This window comes from Trachypithecus francoisi, unplaced genomic scaffold (genome assembly GCF_009764315.1).
Source record: "Trachypithecus francoisi isolate TF-2019V2 unplaced genomic scaffold, Tfra_2.0 Contig01558, whole genome shotgun sequence".
In the NCBI taxonomy this organism is placed as follows: domain Eukaryota; kingdom Metazoa; phylum Chordata; class Mammalia; order Primates; family Cercopithecidae; genus Trachypithecus; species Trachypithecus francoisi.
This window is the reverse complement of record NW_022681440.1, coordinates 4561964-4581038: the sequence shown is the minus strand read 5'-3', so window position 1 is coordinate 4581038 and position 19075 is coordinate 4561964. Positions and strand designations below refer to the sequence as shown.

Below are 19075 nucleotides of genomic sequence, written 5' to 3'. Positions count from 1 at the left end.
CTTAAGAAGCTAAATGTTTCGAGTGGAGAAAGGAAGAAAGTAATCGATTGAAACACAGATGTTTAATTCTAAAATTAGAGGCATTTGAGTTGATAAGATGATTTTAGAAGGAAGCTACGACAAACACAATAAAGAATTTCTCAAGAGCCCCCGAAGGGCTCACAAGGAAGGCCCGGGATGGAGTCCCGTGGAGCCGTCACCAGCAGCAGTAACAGGAGTTCCCGCAGCCCTCACCCCGGACACCCCAGCCCACCCCACAGTGGGCTGTTATGGAATATGGAAGCAATTCCATGGAAACCAGGCAACTTGACGGACTGGAGGGCAAGGGTGCAGAAGCCTCGTCGTAAACAGAAATACAAACTGTACAGAAGCTTCAGTCTTTAGTTGTGTGCCATAGATTGAGTGATCTTTGTGCTGATACACCATGCAGCTTCAGGGATACTGAACAACAGCAAACACTTAAAGATGGGGCTCAGAGAGCAATAGACGCCTGTGATTTCATTCATTCATCTTCACCCACCAGCCTTGGCTGGGTGCTGACTCCATGGAGGACATTGTGATAAATTGAATGTGTAGCATCACTCTGGAATCGCTATTTCCAGTCCTTGCTGGACATTTGAGTTCACCTGTGGATCTCATGGCAATACTGATAGCTGATCACAAGCCCACATCTCATGTTCCAGAGATTCCACTTGATTCTGTCTATGGTGGAGCCCACATCAAAGTGAATTTTTAAAGACTCCCAGGTGACCCCAAGGCACAGGCAGAATTTAGAACCACTTTTCAGGAAGAAGAATGCCTTTGTATTAATGGTGTAGAAATATTTGATAATATTGAAGTATATGAATAAGAGATATATGCTAAAATGAAGGTAGACAAAGATACAGTTTATATAGAACTTTGAATATTATAATATAGTTTTCTCAGGCAAGGAATTTTGTTTACACAGTTATGCTATATCCATATTTGCAGGAGAGGAAATTGTCTCATGAAAAGACATGAAAGAATACTAATTCACACATACAACGTACTACATTAGAGGACAGAAAATATAATATGAAATTAATAGGCTTGACATTTAGAGAGGCAATCTTGCCAAACAAAAGGCAGTTGTGTTCTGAATAACAATAGATGATTTTGTATGGGTTGAAAATGTGTGAAAGCTAACATGAATAAATTAAACACACACATGCAGATACACACACAGAACACAGACACACAGACACACACACATACAGACACACAGATACAGACATACAGACATACAGACACACACACAGACATACAGACACACACACAGACACACACACACTTGTAATTGGATCTTCAGGTTTTTACTTGGTAACTCTAGGACTGACATGCAGCTGAAGACAATTAATATATTTAAAACAGGTGGAAAATCTTCACCAGTTATAAAACATCATAATTTGTTGATTTTACCTGCCGTTTCTATTTTAGAAATATAATAAGCCCATTAAGTGTGAACCAAATATTGAAACAAAATAGTCTTTCTAGATACAGTAATTAATATTTTAACACATATCAAAAGTTTATAACAACAATTTTCACATTTATCATATCCTGATTATTATAGTTGTTACTATTAAAAGAGTTAATAGATGTGAAAATGTTTTGTGAGTACACACTGCTCTCTTCTCCGTGATGCTAGCAGGACAGATGAGATGTACTATCCATCTGAAAGAAAAACCAGATGGTGTCAAATGAGTCATTCAAGTAAAATCATGAGCAGAGCCATAATTAGACACATTTACATGTTTCTTTCTTTCTTTCTTTCTCTTTCTTTCTTTCTTTCTTTCTTTCTTTCTTTCTTCTTCTTCTTCTTCCTTCCTTCTTTCTTTCTTTCTCTTTCTTTCTTTCTTCTTTCTTTCTTGTCTTCTTTCTTTCTTTCTTTCTTTTTCTTTTTTTCTTTTCTCAGTGCAGTCCTGAACTCCTGAGCTCAAACAATACTTCTGCTTCAGCTTCCTGAGCAGCTGGGACTTCAGGCATGAGTTACTATGCTCAACTAATTTTTGTATTTTTTTGTAGGGATAGGGTCTCACTTTGTTGCCCAGGGTGGTCTTGAACTCCTGACTTCAGGCAATCCTCCCATCTCAGCCTCCCAAATCTCTGGGCTTACAGGCACGAGCCACCACACCCAGCTGTCAAGTCTTCTTTCGTGTCCTGGCTCTTTCTATACCTGTCTCTCCCAAACACAAACACACACACACACACACACACACGGCACACATATAGACACATACACAGACACACACACACACACACACTTTTGCCAAGTTGCATATGTCTGTGCCTATAATTTTACCTGTATCTGCACATATGCGTATGTTTATACCTGTTTGTATTAATGTATTTATCTGTATAGAAGAAACAAAGAGACCACAGGGCAAGCTTGTCCAACCCCTGGCCCACAGGTTGTATGTAGCCCAGGGTGGCTTTGAGTACTGCCCAACACAAATTCCTAAACTTTCTTAAAACATTATGAGATTTATGCTTGTACCATTTTTTTTAGCTCGTCAGCTGTCGGTGTGTTCGTGTATTTTATGTGTGGCCCAGAAAATTCTTCTTCTTCCAGTGTGACCCAGGGAAGCCAGAAGACTGGACACCCCTGCTAGGGTCAACAGTGAAATGAAACCTAACCCATGCCTTGTTCAACCTGCCACTCAAAGTCAAGCTTTCCCACCACACATGGTCTCTGCTGTAATTTTCCCAGTCATAGGAAGCTCCCATTTCACAAAATGCTTGAGGGTCTCCAGTCATACATAATGAATTCCTTTCCTATTTATTGGAGCATTTTCTCTGAAAAAATGCCTGTCATTAGCTGTAACTTACTTTCTGAAGCTGGACAAATCTGTTTAAAATCACGCCTTCAATGCTGATTTTCAAACTCCTGGACTCAAGAGATCCATACAACTTGGCATCCCAAAGCGATGGGATGACAGGCACAAGCCACCACGCCCAGCCTGAAATGCCCATTTTCATACATGTGTTTTATTGGTTTTGTGATCTCCAAACTGAAAAGAATAAAGGGCAGAGGCTGGGGGGAGATCTGTTACTGTGCGGGTATCCACTGGTGATACATATTTGATGTGTGTTCCTTTACTTAGTCCTTATAACTGACCTCCTAGATTTGTGTTGTAATGGCCTTTAAAGATGAATGCTCTGACTCAATGGCATGAGGTGACACTCCCCTCAGCTGTTAAGGGCCAGAGTCCCATCCAACTAAACCTCAGTCTCTGTCATTTAATAGCACTTTTATCCCCACTAAATCATAATCTCCCCCTGCCCACACCATCCTCAAGAGATAACTTGAACAGATTTTTTTCTAACATGTAAGATTGGACCACTTTTGGCAATCTGAAAAATCTTCCTGGAATTTTACTTCCTTTAATTAATTAATTTACTTTTAAAATTTAGTACTTTTTCTCTGGAAGACCCAGGGGAAAGCAATGGCTGAGATGTGAGGGAGCCCTGTGGAAAAAATCCAGTGTCCAGCACTGACTCAATTTTTATACCCTGCTGTGTTGGCCCCACTTTAGCCTCCTTTGTTTATCCTCTCTTGCTAAATCTTACACATTTACACTTTGTTTAGGCTGTTTTCCAGATTTGTATTTCAACCTCCCATCAAGTTCTGTGGGACTCTCTTAGCAACTTCTACTACTAGGACAATCCCAGGAGTCCCAGCTCGAGAGATTAAGACCTATACTTATTTGGGAGGGTATTTAAAATGAATGCAATGAGCAACATGTTCAGAACATACATAAAAAGAGCTACAAACAATGTAGGTGGTCATCTCTGCTTTATCTTTTATTCTTGTAATTCTTCATTCACACTTTCTATATTTTACTATATCTCAGCATACATCAGGATGTATCTTTACATACAGGAGTATATCCTAAGACTATTGCAAAGAGGAAGCCATGTATTATAGGCCTCTTGCTCTTAATACACCCTCAAGGGAGAATTTTGTTATCTCTGACCTGCCTTAGTTCCTGGGATTCAGTACAAGAACATATTGGAAACATAGTACATCCTGAGACTTTATAAGAAGCTGAAATATCTTTACCAGGAGAGAAAAAAAAAAACCAAAAAACTAAGCATAACTTCACCTTTACTTTAATTATTTATCTACAACAACACAGAAGAAGGTATTTTGCTCAGTACCAAATTTATTCAAGGCAACATGCTCAGGTCTGGTCACAAAGAATAAATAATTCCTACCCAAGAATTTGCAAAGCAACTCTTTCCGCCCACCTCTCTGGAGAAACAGCTTGTTTTATCTAACTTGGGTTTCCACATGAGTAAGTCTGTCTCCATCGCAGCATATGAAAATAGAAGTGTTTCTTGTTGGTTTCTCTGTATTTGCTGGATAGCTTTTTTCTTTTAAATAGTGTTGCATTAATCAAAATGCCTTCCAAGTTCCAACAACATGTGACACAGTTGTTTTCATTATTCCGCAGCTCATCTCCCAATTTCTTTCATACCTGAAGATTAAACATTCATTTTTTATAAGTATTCCAAGGTGGTGGATATGATACTGAATTTTTTTTCTTACTTTCAATCTACTGTTCTGGGATATTTTCTTAGATCATTTCAATGAAAGTGTGATAGGCCCACATGCAATTTTGATATTCTTTATATAACCATAAAACTTCAGTGAATAGTGATGCAAATTTACTATGCATCTAGAATATATTCAAAATCACAATATACTTTAGCTTAAATGCATGCACATGACTTATAAATAAGACATGCACAGAGCAAAAAGTCACATTTAAATTGCTCATGAAATCAGTGAAGAAAAGGAACAAAACTTTTAAAGCAACACACTTGGGTCTCGACAACACAGCAGAGCCCTGTAGTTTCTGGGGAGGGACCCAGATGGCTAATTTGAAGTATTAAGAATAGGGAAGAAAGCAAGGAAAGAGAGCTGGGGACCATGGGGGTTGATCTTAGATCCACAAAAAGGAAGCAGCTACCTGCAACACTGTATTTCCAGCTGTGGAGGCTACAGGGTGTGAGCTCACATATTCTGAACACTGTAAGGCCACATCTAAGATGCAACTTGATAGAGTCTATATATATTAATAAGGCTCCAATAAGACAGTACCTTCAAAGAGTCTTAGCTTTGAATGAAGACAGAAGGGGCCCTTTTACAGAATAAATATTTAAAACAGATACGTTGTATTAGGAAATATTTTAAAAACATTCGCTTCCCATGCACTATACAAAATATGTTAGATTAATATACTAGTGTAGATTAGAAAGGCAATATAATTCTGTTCATGCTTAGAGGCCTCACCTCTGTTTAATATTTTTTGTTGTTACTAAGGGAAGACTTTGGGGTGCTTTTATTCTTTTTTGTTGGTTGTATGATTATCTTTTGTAAGGTAGGTAACCTACGATAGAACATAAAGCCTAATGCGGATGTCTAGTAATAACACTCTTTCTTGGACTTGTTTACTGAATCAGCAATCAAACAGGGATTTTAATGCGATGAAGACAGAAATGAGCAAGTATAATTCCGAGTGCCTGCCCAGCTTTTCCTGTAAGGCCGCTGACCTGCCATCATTTCTGTAGTCTGTGTAGAGGGGAAAATCCCACCAAAGTGGAAGAATAGAGTAAGCAAAAACGTAAGACTCTGTCATACAACCATACTCAGAGAGGAAACACAGCAGCTCGCAAGGATCTACCTTCTACTATGCAGAAAATTCATATTGACAAGCTAGATGCTTTTCCACCCAGACTGAATACCAGGCAAAGATGTCCACTCTCACCACTGCTATTCAACATTGTACCAGAAGCTCCAGACAATGTGACAAGGCATGAAAAAGAAATTCAAACTTAGGTATTGTGAAAGGAAAAGTAAAGTCTCTTTATCCACAGATGACATGATTCTGTATTCAACAAATCACACATAATCTAGAAAAGATATATCTATACAATCTTATGTATGAGTTTAGCAAGATAAGGCAAGTAAGATTGGTGTGCAAAAATCAATTGTAATTGTACATCTCACAATGAACAGTCTGAAAACCAACTTAGAATAAACCAATGTCCTTCAAAATAGCATTTTAAGGAATAAAATATTTAGAAATAAATATTCCAGGAAAAACACAAGATATGAACACTGAAAACTATAAAACTTTAGTGAGAGAAATTAAAGGTCTAAATAAATGTGGACACACACACTATGTTCATGTATTGGAAGATTCCATATTGTTAAGATCACAATTCCTCCCAACTGACTGTAGAGTGTCAATGAAATGCTTATCAAAACTCCAGCAAGTATTTTTATAGAGCTTGACATGCTGATTTTAAGTGTACATGGAAATCAAAAGACAGAATAGCCAAAACTATTTTGAAAAAAAAAAAACACATTTTAGAAACGTGTATTACTTGATTTTTAAACTTTCTAAAACCTAAAATAAGAAGGATGATGTGATACTCATGGTAATGGCAGAAATTACAATCAATGGAACAGAACAGAGAGTCGAGGTAAAAATCCTGGTAATTGATTTTCAGGAAAAGGCTCAAGACAGCTTAATGGGGAAAGGTTAGTATTCTAGACAAATAAATCATTCCTTTCCACAATTCATGAAATTTTAGCCAAGTGGATCACAGATAAATGAAACCCAACATAAACTATGGAGTTTTTACAAGAAAACAAAGGAGCAAATGTTTGTAAACTTGGTTTCAGTAAAGATTTTTTTTATCTATGACACTAAAGCATGATCCATAAAAGAAAATGCTTGAGAAACTGAACTTCACTTAAAATTTAAATTTAAAACTATTATTTTCCAAATACCTCACCAGTAAATAAAGAAAGGTAACACACACACACACACACACACACACACACTCACATACACTCGCTGCAGATGAGAAGAAATAATTGAAAATCAGATAATATAGGACCTGAATTCAGAATATATAAAATATTATTACAATTTGGTAACAAATGAAAAGACAAACAACCCAATAAAAAGGGGCAAGATATTTGAATATATTAAACCAAAGAAGTTATCTTCATGGTTATTTTAAATACATGAGAAGATGCTCAATGTCATTAGTCATTAAAGAAATGTAAATTAAAGTTACAGTGATACGCCACTAGCAGTGACTAGAATGGCTTTAATGCAAAAGTCTGAGAGTATGGCAAGAGTGCTGAAAAGCTGGGAATCTCTTACATAGTTCATGGGAGGGTACTCAGATAAAGCCACTTTGTAAAGTATTTTGGAAAATTCTAAGCTGTTAAACATGTGTTTTCTATATGACCCAGCAATATTACTCTTATGTATGTATTTGAAAAAATGAAAATACATTTGCACAAAAAGACCATAACTCAAATGCTTTGTGCTCTATCCAGAAAAGGGCAATAACTGGAACCACCCCAACTAAGTGAGGAATTGGCAGACACTTGGTGTTGCATCCATAGAAGCGAATATTACCCAGCAGTAAGAAAGAGGGGCTACTACCCTACACCACAACAAAGATGAACCTCAAAGGCACAGTGCTAAGTAAAAGAAAAAAAAGCTACATGTCTCATGGTTCCTCTTATAGAATAGATGTGGAAAACAAGACAAATGGAGGCAAAAAGCACACGGGTGGATGTCTGGGACTTGGGATAGAATTGGGATTAACTGAAAAAGTTAATTGGGATTAATGAAGAAGTTTTTATGGTGTTGATGGAAGTATTCTAAAACGGGATTGTTATGGTTGTGATCACCCACAGGTCACATGTGTCAGGGCTCCGGATTAAACTGCCTGGGGGAGTGCTTATGACTCATGGCTGACACCCTGCCTTGAGAAAGAAATCTTATCATGAGTGCCTCAAATCCCTTGGTGAGTTCTTCAAATTGTTGTGCTGACATTGAAGAAGACACTGATTTGTTGCTAAGTCGTGAAGTCTTCCACTTCTGAATCATGAAGTTTTTCTGATTGTCTTGCATGTTTTAGCCTGTGTGTTGAAATCTGTAGCCAGTGATCACGCCCTCTGCGTTGTGTCCTCCAGTGAAAAGGACAGCTCCAGTGTGAAGGGTGCCCCTCTCTTCTAAACTTCCCCGTGAGAGCCTTCCAAGTTGTAGCAGATTCTGAACATACCCAGCTTTGTTACTATGTCTTCCAGGGTCAGTCTTCACATTTGGCTTCCAATAAATTTTATCAAGTTATTTTTGCCTCAATTGCCTTAATTTCAGTCTACAGTTGCACTTTTGTATACATTTACTAAAAATCTTTGAACTGTAAACCTACAAGGAGTAATTTTTATTGTATGTAAATTATTCATTAATAATACTATTTAAAAACACATAGGAGAATCAGAAATATTTAGAGAAAGTTGAACCTTCCAATGTCCAAAATCTACCAATGTGTTCTCTGCTTTGATCAATCATGCATTTCAACATCTACTTTTTATCATCGTATTTTCATAAAGCACCTTTATATGATAAGGTCAAAGCTTTGACAAAAATAAGTGGGCGTGTTTGTTTAAACATGAACCAAAAATAAAAGTATTAAAAATACTTTAAAATGTCAAACAGCTGCATTAATAAAATTATTGACTCTTGTGATAAAAATTGGTTATATTTTATTCTTCACTAAACATGTTTTAGTGGCTATCAAAAAGTATCAGTACAAAAACAAGCTATGGGAAAAGGAATTCTAATTCAATAAATGGTGCTGGGATAACTGGCTAGCCATATGCAGAAGACTGAAACTGGAACCCTTCCTTACCTTTTGTACATGGTACCTTTTTGTACCGTGTACAAAAATCAACTCAAGCTGGACTAAAGACTTAAATGTAAAACCCAAAACTATAAAAACCCTGGAAGACAATATAGGCAATACCATCCTGAACATAAGAATAGTTCAAAGATTTCATGATGAAAATGCCAAAAGTAATTGCAACAAAAGCAAAATTCGACAAATGGGATCTAATTAAATGAAAGAGCTTCTCCACAGCAAAAGAAACTATCAATAGAGTGAACAGACAACCTACAGAATAAGTGAAAACATTTAAGCTGTGCATCTGACAAAGGTCTAATATCCAGAATCTATAAGGAACTTAAATTTACAAGAAAAAAAAATCCCATTAAAAAGTGGGTGAAGGACATGAACAGGACACTTTTGAGAAGAAGACATACATTCAGCCAACAAACATATTTAATTTTTATTTCCCTATAAAATGTTTATTTCCCTATAAAAAAACTGCTCAGTATCACTGATTATTAGGCAAATGCAATTCAAAACCACAATGTGATACCATCTCACACCAGTCAGAGAGGCTATTACTAAAAAGCTGAAAAATAACAGATGCTGACAAGGTTGCAGAGAAAAGGGAAACTTTAGACATTGTTGGTGGGAGTGTAAATTTGTTCAGCCATTGTGGAAGCAGGGTGGCAATTCCTCAAAGAGCTAAAAATAGAACCATCATGCAACTTAGAACTTCATTACCAGGTATACAGCCCGATGAATATAAATCATTCTACCAAAAAGACACCTGCACCTGAATGTTCATTGAAGCATTATTTACAATAAAAAAATACATGGAATCAATCTAAATGCCCATCAATGGTAGACTGGATAGAGAAAATGTGGTCCATATATACCATGGAATACTATGCAGCCATGCAAATGAATGAGGTCATGTCCTTTGCAGGAACATGGATGGAGCTGGAGGCCATTATTCTTAGCAAACTAATGCAGGAAGAGAAAACCAAATACTGCATGTTCTTACTTATAAGTGGGAGCTGAAGGATGAGAACTCATGGACACAAAGACGGGGGAATAGACACTGGGAGCTACTTGAGGGTGGAGGGTGGGAGGAGGGAGAGGAGCAGAAAAAACTATTGGGCACTGGGCTTAGTACTTGAGTGATGAGATAATCTGTACAACAGACCCTGGTGACACAGGTTTACCTATATAGCAAACCTGCACATGTGCCCCTAAACTTAAAATCAAAGTTAAAAAAATTAAAAAAATAAAAGGTATCAGTGTTAAGTCTCAATGTTTATTTCCCTATTAAAAAACGTAAAAATAAGATTAAGCAAGACACAGAAGTAATTTATCGTGTACAAGTCAGAATAGACAGCATAGGTTACACTGCCATGACATGTGAGTCCCAAAACATGGAAAACGCCAACACAATTGTACTTTTCACTCATGTAATACTCACAGTGAGTCCAGGCAGTTCTTCCTCATAACTTTCCACTGTATGAGTCACAGTCAGTGTTCCAGACTGCTTCAGTCTTATGATAACTTTTCATCAATATGTGCTTTTCCTAGGTCAAAATGAAAAAAGCCATGGGAGAGTTGAATTTCAACAACTAAATGCTTCCATGGGGAAATAATTAATGTTGCTTCCATTTGCATTTCATTGGCCAACACAATTCCTATTTTTTTCCCTAACTTGCAAAGTGAAAAAAGAAAAATCATCCCATGTGCCTGAAGTAGGAGAGAACCTGATATCAGTGAACAGTCAACAATGTCTCCCCTGCAGAAATAATTTTTCAAACTGTATAAAAACAAAGTACATTTTCAAAACAGTAGCAAAATTTGACAGGACAGCAAGCAGTCTCTTAGTTATCAGTTAGTTTCCATGAAGTAAATATCCATCTATCAAATGCTCTGTGTCATGGATCCACAGCAAATGTTGGTGCTTCTGATGAAATGAAAAGAAGCCAAGGATCTGTCATCAGACGAGAAGGCATCACAATGAGTTATGATAATGCGTGTTTCCAGGTGCTTAGAGTTTGGACTCTGGTCAAGAACTTCCCTTGAGTTTCCCCCTATTTCTTCATTATTTGTATTTTCCCCTGTTTTTTTTTTTGTTTTTTTTTTTTGTTTTTTTTTTGCTTCAGCTTTCCTACAATATCAATACTATCTTATCTTCTAGAAAACTAAAGAATGAAAATGTTAAACTCTTCACATGGGCACTCTTCTGGGACAACAGAGCCCCACAAGCAGGCCTGCAGGGGCCCAGGAGGAAGACCACCCCCATCCAGGGGCAAACACAAGGACAGAACTAGCAGGGTGTCCACCCAGCTCCCACAGTTTTAGAGTGAGAGTCACTCAATAGATGGTTGACATTTTGATGAAAAATTCTATGACTGTGCCGTAGATGAGGAGTATTGATAAACTCTACTCAGAAACGCAGGGTCGTGATGTCCTTTTGGTGCAGCAGATTGATTAGCCTTGGGTCCCTAGAAAAGAAAGCCTGAAGACAGTCACACATGCCAATGCATTTTGGGGTCAATTCCTAGGCATTTGGGAAAAAGGGAAGTGAGTCAGACAAGGAGTGAAGGCAGTCATTGCAATGTGAAATGTCTCCTTTCGGGCACACAGGTCACCGTGCTTCATAACTCTCTGTCGAGACGAAAGGAAGAGTTGTTCCGCTTGATTTTTTGAGTTTCAGTATCTCAGGAGTCAGTGCATTCCATGGGTCAGTGAAAGCCCTTTGCTCATCTGAGCCATGCTGCCGGGATCCTCTAGGAAGCTGAGGAAATGGAGGTCACATCCACAACGCAGAGTTAGGTCTGCATTCAGGAGGCTTTTCCAACTCCATAAGACTGGATAATGAAAGATTCTTCACTGCCAGACTGCCGGACTGAAGCCAAGAAAGCCAGCAGTGCTTGGAGATGAGATTCTGGTGTCCATACCCCAGGGTGTTCCATAGAGCAGGCAGGCAGAGCTGAGGGAATCTAGGGGTATGTACAGACTGGGTTTCATGTTTAGGTTGTATCTTTCACATCACCAAATATTTAGATTTAGTAGCAGGACTTTGATCCAATAGGAAGGAGAGATGTTTTGGGTGTGAAAGTCGGGTGGAAACAGGCCAATGTCCGTGATTTTATCTGTCATCTTGAGATAGCCACCATTATGGGGGTGTATTTCAGGGTATTTATGCAATGGCTTCAAATACAGCTTTAAGGTATAATAATTATTCCCTTAAAATGTGACATAAATATGCCAACTTCAGCTACAATTTCAATGCAGCTAACTGTAAATTTGGGGTGATCTTCTTATCAGACAGAATATTTTTTTCAATTTCAATTATTTTTAGTTTTTGTGCTTCTCTATTTTATGAGGGTTCTTATGGTAATCCTCATATCCTCATGCAAACTTAAATCTCTCCTTCAGTTTAATCCTTTAGTTGATGATTCGGAGGAGTAGACAAATCAGTGAATTTTGCTGCTTATGTAAATTCTCTTTTGATTCACCGCCACCTAGATATCCACCTAAACATTGAGAATTAGGACATGGTCTTCATCTTGAAGTTTTACATCATTTTTCCCCTTAAGCAAAGACATGAGTGATTTTCCAAAGTAGGTATTAGCCCTGCAGTGTATAGAGAATCTAGAATTCATGAAGGGTTTTGTTAGCTTACCTACTGAGAGAAAGGCATCCCATTTCCCATACTAAACTCCTCCCCAATAGTATATAATGTCTAACTTCAGAAACTAAGCAAGTATCTAAGAATGTCTTAATTATTTTCTCTTGAAAAACAATTATGTTTCATTACAAGGATCTTCTGGTTTAAATGTAGCAAAACAAAGTAAGTGTTTGATCGAAGCATAACTGTCATTCCCATAACCACACACTCCCAGATTGTACTAAAAACCTCAAAGACTTGCGCAGAGAACCACAGAAATAGAGTTTCATTTGTTCTATGAGAAAATTTCTAAGATCAAATTATTATTATTCACAAATGTGAGAATAATGGTGACAATTGTTCTAATTTGTTCCCTTTATTAGTTCCATGGAGACATCTCTGCTTACATTACGGAGTGTCCTACTGGTTCATATGGGTGTTTACCAGGATGTGACAAACGCATTAACCTTGAGGAAAAAAATAATGATTAAGGCAAATTGTATAATTTTCATCTTTATCATTACAATGCTGTTTGGGGGAAACAATTGCCTAATAATTTCACCCCAGGAGCAATCAAGGAATAACATGAGGATGACTAATGCTATGTTTAAAATGGGACTGAAAACGCCTTTGGTGCACGTCTGCCTCCCTCCCTCACCACTTAGCCAATTATTCTCCAGGAGTAGGCACAGGTAATTACCTAGGGCTCTAACTGAGAGATGCGGCTGTGAGAGTGAAAACAGCTTAAAAGCCGGTAGAAGAGAGAATTCCGGTTTAGCATCAAATCCATGAGCAAATGTTGAAATCAGTGTCAGAAAACGTTAAGAGAAAATGATAGATGCTATGGGCTAAATAAGAGAACAAGCAAATTAATTCCATTTTATTCCTACGTGCCCCAATCTTACACAAAATTTAAGAACATAAAATCTTCACGTGCTGGTTTTAAAACACATGTGCAAGTTCTTTGACCTGTCTCCCATCCAAAGGTCGAGCTGACATGGCTTCTTCTCGAGCCTGGGAGAGTCTTTTTAACTGCCTTGAGGAATAGAATAGAATAGAACAGAACAGAACAGAATAGCCTCTGTGTGACTTCCAAAACTAGATCAGAAAATGCCACTCAGCTTCTCCACTTTCCTTCAGAACCCAGTCACCACGGTGTGTGGAGGCCCAGCCCACAAGGAGGGGCTATGCAGGGGCTCCGGGCAGCTGCCCCGCTGGGGTCCCGGCCAACACATGGCAGGATGACTTCAAGAGAACTCCAACCACATGTTCTTTAGAACCTTGGAAACTCAAGGCGAGGATCACATCACTAGCCAGACAGCATAGAACCATGAGAGATCATGGAAATGTGTGATTGGCTTGTTTTCTGCCCCTGAGCCCTGAGTGGGTTGTTATGTGACTATGGATACTATCCATAGGCCACTGTCTCCTGCTTCAGTTACGAGAGTATGAGAGAGCCCTGAATGACTGGGTTCCATGAATTTCACCCCAATATTTATTTTTGTATGTGGATGAATGGTGGTTTGCTCACTTATACTTCGGGTGAAAATTTAAAACAACAACAAAAACCCATGACTCTGTAGCTCTCTAGGGGCCATCAGAGTAAAGAGCTAGCAGACGTCTCTGGTCACGGCAATGAAACGGACTTTCAGTTCTCCTCAGAGACTGCTCAGTGCAATTCCTTCAGGTAAGACAGGGCACACGTCAGTTAAAAGCTCTTCATTTAACGAGCTTACATATTTGGCAACATTGCATTAATCCTCATCCTTCATAAATGTGTGATGAGTGGAAAAAAATGAATGCACTCCACAGTCCAGCAGACACCAATGGTTGTCTTCACTGAATACTGTAATGTGGACTGGTTTGCTCACCCATCACAAGCTGTAATAATGAAAACCTTAAAACTCTGGGCCATATCCTATGGGAAGAAAGCAAAACCCTTGCACCGGGAGAAGATTGTGAGAGGGACACAGACCTATGACGGAAACAGGGCTTAGCATGAATAGTGGGACGTTCCTAGGCATGTAGTGGACTTCTAATTTTCTTGTCATCAAACAAATGTGCTTAAGGTAGAATTTGGACCCTTCGCCAGTTTCATATGCATAGCACAGATTGAAACATACTATCTTTCTTTTTCTTGTTAATTTTTTCCATTTCCTGAATGGCCCAGAAATATAGGCTATTAATATAATGAGACAACTCTTTCCCTACTATCAAGAGAAATTTAAAATTTTAGATGAAAAACCTGGGCACAAGTTTGATACTGGCCATAAAACTGCATGTCTAGCACAGCCTCTATGGCAGGTCTCAGAAACGTGACCTCAGTCAGATTGGTTCTTTTTTGTTCTCAAACCAACTATATTTCTAAAGGTATTCTAAGTGTTTCCCAGTATCGATATCATAGACAAAAATAATAATAATTTAGATGATCAGTATAGAAAAGCATAGCATCTCTAAAGGAACTCTAATTTCTTACTCCTTCTTTCTTGAATTAATATTGAACTTTTAAAAAATACTAACATTGTAAATTTACTTATTGAGGGTCATAGGAGAAGAGAAAATCAAGTTCATCGAGAGTTCTACACAAGAGTGAACTCTTAACAGTGAGTAAAGAAACAGAAGTCCAACAAAACTGAGATACACTGAGAGTCTCGGATTTCACTGTTTATAAACTCTGAGGAAACAGTTGGAAAGAGCTGAATGTTTGTGATCCTCACCAAATTCATATGTTGAAATTGGCATTAGGAGGTAGAGCCTTTGGGAGGAGATTAATTCATGAGGGCAGAGCCTGTAAAGATTTGTTCCCTTACAAAAGAGGCCCCAGGGCCCTTGCTTCTCCTTCAGCCATGAGAGGACTCAGAGAGAAGGTGCTATGTCTGAAGCAGGAATTGAACTCTCAGCAGACACCAAAATCCACTGGTGCCTCATGGACTTCTCCGTCTCTAGAACCATGAAAATAAATGTTGGTTGTTTACACACCCAGTTAGTGGTATTTTCTTGTACCAGCCCAAGCAGATTAAGACAAGAGTCCCTGGATATAGCACAATCTGTCCAAACTCCACCCCTTCCTGCATATAGGTATTGGCCATTTAACATTCAATCCCTTCCCACTGTGGGGAGGATGGGGCGAAGCTACCCCTCACCCGAATCCAGCCGAGGCTGTGCAAATGCTGCTTACCAGAGAGCCTCGAGTTAGCCCAGCTGAGATGAACAAAAGCGTCCACCGCACACGCTGACCCTCAGCCAAAACAGATCCCCAAATTAAATTATGATTGTTTTTCCTGGTTTTCATTTTATATTCTCATAACAAATTTTTAAAATTATACCTTAAGTTCTGGGGCACATGTGCAGAACGTGCAGGTTTGTTAACATAGGTATACATGTGCCATGGTGGATTGCTGCACCCATCAACCATAAATGTTTTAAGTCACTGACTTTAGGATGATTGGTTTTAGAAACAATATTGTGTACACAGGTAACAGATAAAGTTGATTAATAAGGTATTAAATTGCCATGAAGAGGTTCAATTACCATGACTGCTGGCTTCTTCCCTCAGTTAATCTCAGAGGAGCTGCTGAGCGAAATTCCTAGGAAATGGTGAAAAACCCATGAGTTAAAAGATCTGTTTCAAATTAGTGTGCTTGGTTTTTGTTTTTTGAGATGGAGTCTCACTCTCTCACCCGGGCTGGAGCGCAGTGGCACGATCTCTGCTCGCTGCAACCTCCGCCTCCCAGGTTCAAGCGATTCTCCTGTCTCAGCCTACCGACTACATGGGATTACAGGCAGGTGCCATCATGCCTAGCTAATTTCTGTATTTTTAGTAGAGACAGAGTTTCACCATGTTGGCCAGGATGGTCTCCAACTCCTGATCTTAAGTGATCTGCCCGCCTCGGCCTCCCAAAGTGCTGGGATTACAGGTGTGAGCCACCACACTTGGCCAGTGTGCTTGTAATGGAGGGTGAATTTGGCATAGGGATGGAAGTGGACAGGCACAACTGTGGGAGAATACCCTAACAGGAAATGAGATGCCAGAGAGCTACCTTAGCTTCCTCTCACCTGGCACTTATATCTGAAACAAATGAGACTTAGACCTCCGGTACAAAAGATTCCGAGTAAAATCAGAACCAGGCATGGTGGCTCACGCCTGCAGTCCCAGCACTACGGGAGGCCGAGGTGGGAGGATCACTTGGATCCAGGAGTTTGAGACTAGCCTGGGCAACATAATGAGACTCTTGTCTCTACAAACAACACAAAAATTATCCAGGCACAGTGGTGCGTGCCTGTGGTCCCAGCCACTCTGAAGGCTGAAATAAGAGGATTGCTTGTGATTTGAGGCTGCTGTGAACTATGACTGCACACTGCATTCCAGTCTGGGTGACAGAGTGAGATCGCGTTTCTAAAAAAATAAAAACAAAACATACAAATAAAACCATATTAGCTTAGATGATGAGCTGGGAAAGGCAGATGATGCGGTCAGATAAGTTTTAGGAGGTTAATTTCTCAACATTTCTCTTCCACACTCCATAGCTGATTCATTCAACTCTGAGTTGTCTCTCATTCTAATATTGCTTCTCCTTATGCAGCTAGGAGTTCTAACAGAGTAATTTCCTGGTGGCCGATGCTCTACACTCTAGAACCTGTGTCTTTCCAAACACAAGAAGGAGCTTACTGGCTTCTGTCATGTACATTACCTCCCAGAACAGCTGAAGGATGACTGATTGGAAACCAAAGTGAATGTTAAATTGCGAAGCACAGATATTTCAAGACAACAACAAACAGGGTTAAGATCTCATCAGAGGCAAACATATGGGAACAAGGCAAATACTTTAATATGTCTAAAAAGATGCTAATTGATAAAAGAAAATATAATAAAATATATAAAAATAAAATATAAAAATATATAATATATAAAATATATATAAAATATAAATAAATAAATATATATAATATATATAAATATATAATATATAAATATATAAATATATATAAATATATAAAATATATAAAAATAAAATATAAAAAAGGTGAGTCTATATTTTGAATTTGGGGATTGAGAGTATACATTTATCATATCAGTTATTATGAATTGTGAAAAATCTGAGATATTACTTTACTTGTAAGCTAACAGTTTAGACTACCATAGTTTCATGGACACTGGCAGAAGACATGAGAGTCCTGGGTCAGAGACAAGGACTGTATTACTCACAGCAGAGCAATGAACTTGATGTCTGCATTTCCCCCAACTTTCCTTGTTTCCCAAGTTACATGGGGAGGTGTGAAGGTCGACCCAAGTGTGAGTTGTGCTCCCAGTGGGTTTATCTCACAAATGAGCAACCCCAAGTTTAGGAAACTTCAATATTTTAAAGGTAGTTGCCCAAACTTTGCCTTAGAAAGGGACATTGTCTTCATTATCTTCATCAGAAAACAAATCTGCCCTCTGCCTGGAAGATGCTGTTGCTATTGTTGTATTTCAAGGATACTTGCTATTTAAATACCCTTTTAAAAGATAGTCTGGAACATCTTTCACCTGCAGAAATGTGAGAGACATTTCCAAGGAGAATAGCATATGCATAGCTCTGCATGCATCAATTTTCAAGTGTGTGTACATCCTAGATACAATGTTGTGTTATGGTAAGAAGATCCAAGCTTGTTGCTGTCTGCATGGATAAGAGATCTATTTAATAGTTTAAATATGCTATCAATGCAATAAATGTAAGAGTAGTAAAGGAACACCCATGTTCATAATATTTAAGTATATACTTTGAGTATATCAAGCATAATTGAGTACACCAGCAATTTAGAAAAGACTTTTCACAGTACTATTGTTATACAGATGAGTAATCACTGTTACTTTTGCCTTATAGGTGAGAAAATTTCATATTTATATGATTAAATGATGCATAAATGTACACAAAGCAGCCGCAAAAAACTCTACAAATATCCAGATTTGGTTTATTAATTCTTTCCTGCATTTTTACACTTAAAAATATTAATTGTGGAGCAGACTGTGGCAAGCTCGGCGCTCATTACCATGAGGTCCCCAAACCAGGTAGTAATATCAGTGTCTCCCAGGAATCTGTTAGAAATGCAGATTTTTGGCCTCTTATCATTGGCCTAGATAATAGAAATTTAGCAATTGTATACTTTCTATTGCCTGTCTTCAAGAAAGTTACAGTCTAATTAGGGAGGGAGTTTTTCAAGTGAACTGCCTATTGCCATACATTACATCAGTTCCACAACAAGGCTTGCCACTGGGTACAGGGGGAGAACATTGAAAAGGCACTTGCCTGAGCCTTGACATGGCTGGAAGGAGAAAACATCAGAGGCTTCCTAAGAAGGTAAAGCTGGTCTGATCAGAAACAGGGGCAAAAAAGGACAGGTCAAGGTCAGATCATGTGGGCTCTGCTACTGAATTTCATCTTTATCTATGGACAGTAAGTGGGTTGAAGAGTTTAAGCAGGAGAAAGACATAAACTGAATTTTTTTGGAGAAGTGGGGGAGATAGGTGGTGAGCTGATACATGGTAATGATGATGGGCATAGAAGGAGATAGAATTGAGTGAAGAACTATGGAAGTTTATGACTTGACATGAATGGATTCTGGCAGCGAGGGAAAGGAAGGTGGAAGACGCATTTCTAGCTTCCCGATGGACATAACTGCATGGATGATGGTGCTGTTCAACTTGGT

General features: G+C 38.5%; 1 long non-coding RNA gene across 1 annotated transcript; it reads left to right on the top strand.

Annotated features, from left to right (window-relative positions):
• The first annotated feature begins 334 nt into the window (after positions 1-334).
• LOC117063617 lies at positions 335-7859 on the top strand. Its single transcript, XR_004429014.1, has 3 exons — positions 335-746; positions 5491-5866; positions 7754-7859. It is a non-coding gene; the product is annotated as an uncharacterized LOC117063617 (long non-coding RNA).
• Positions 7860-19075: the final 11216 nt, after the last annotated feature.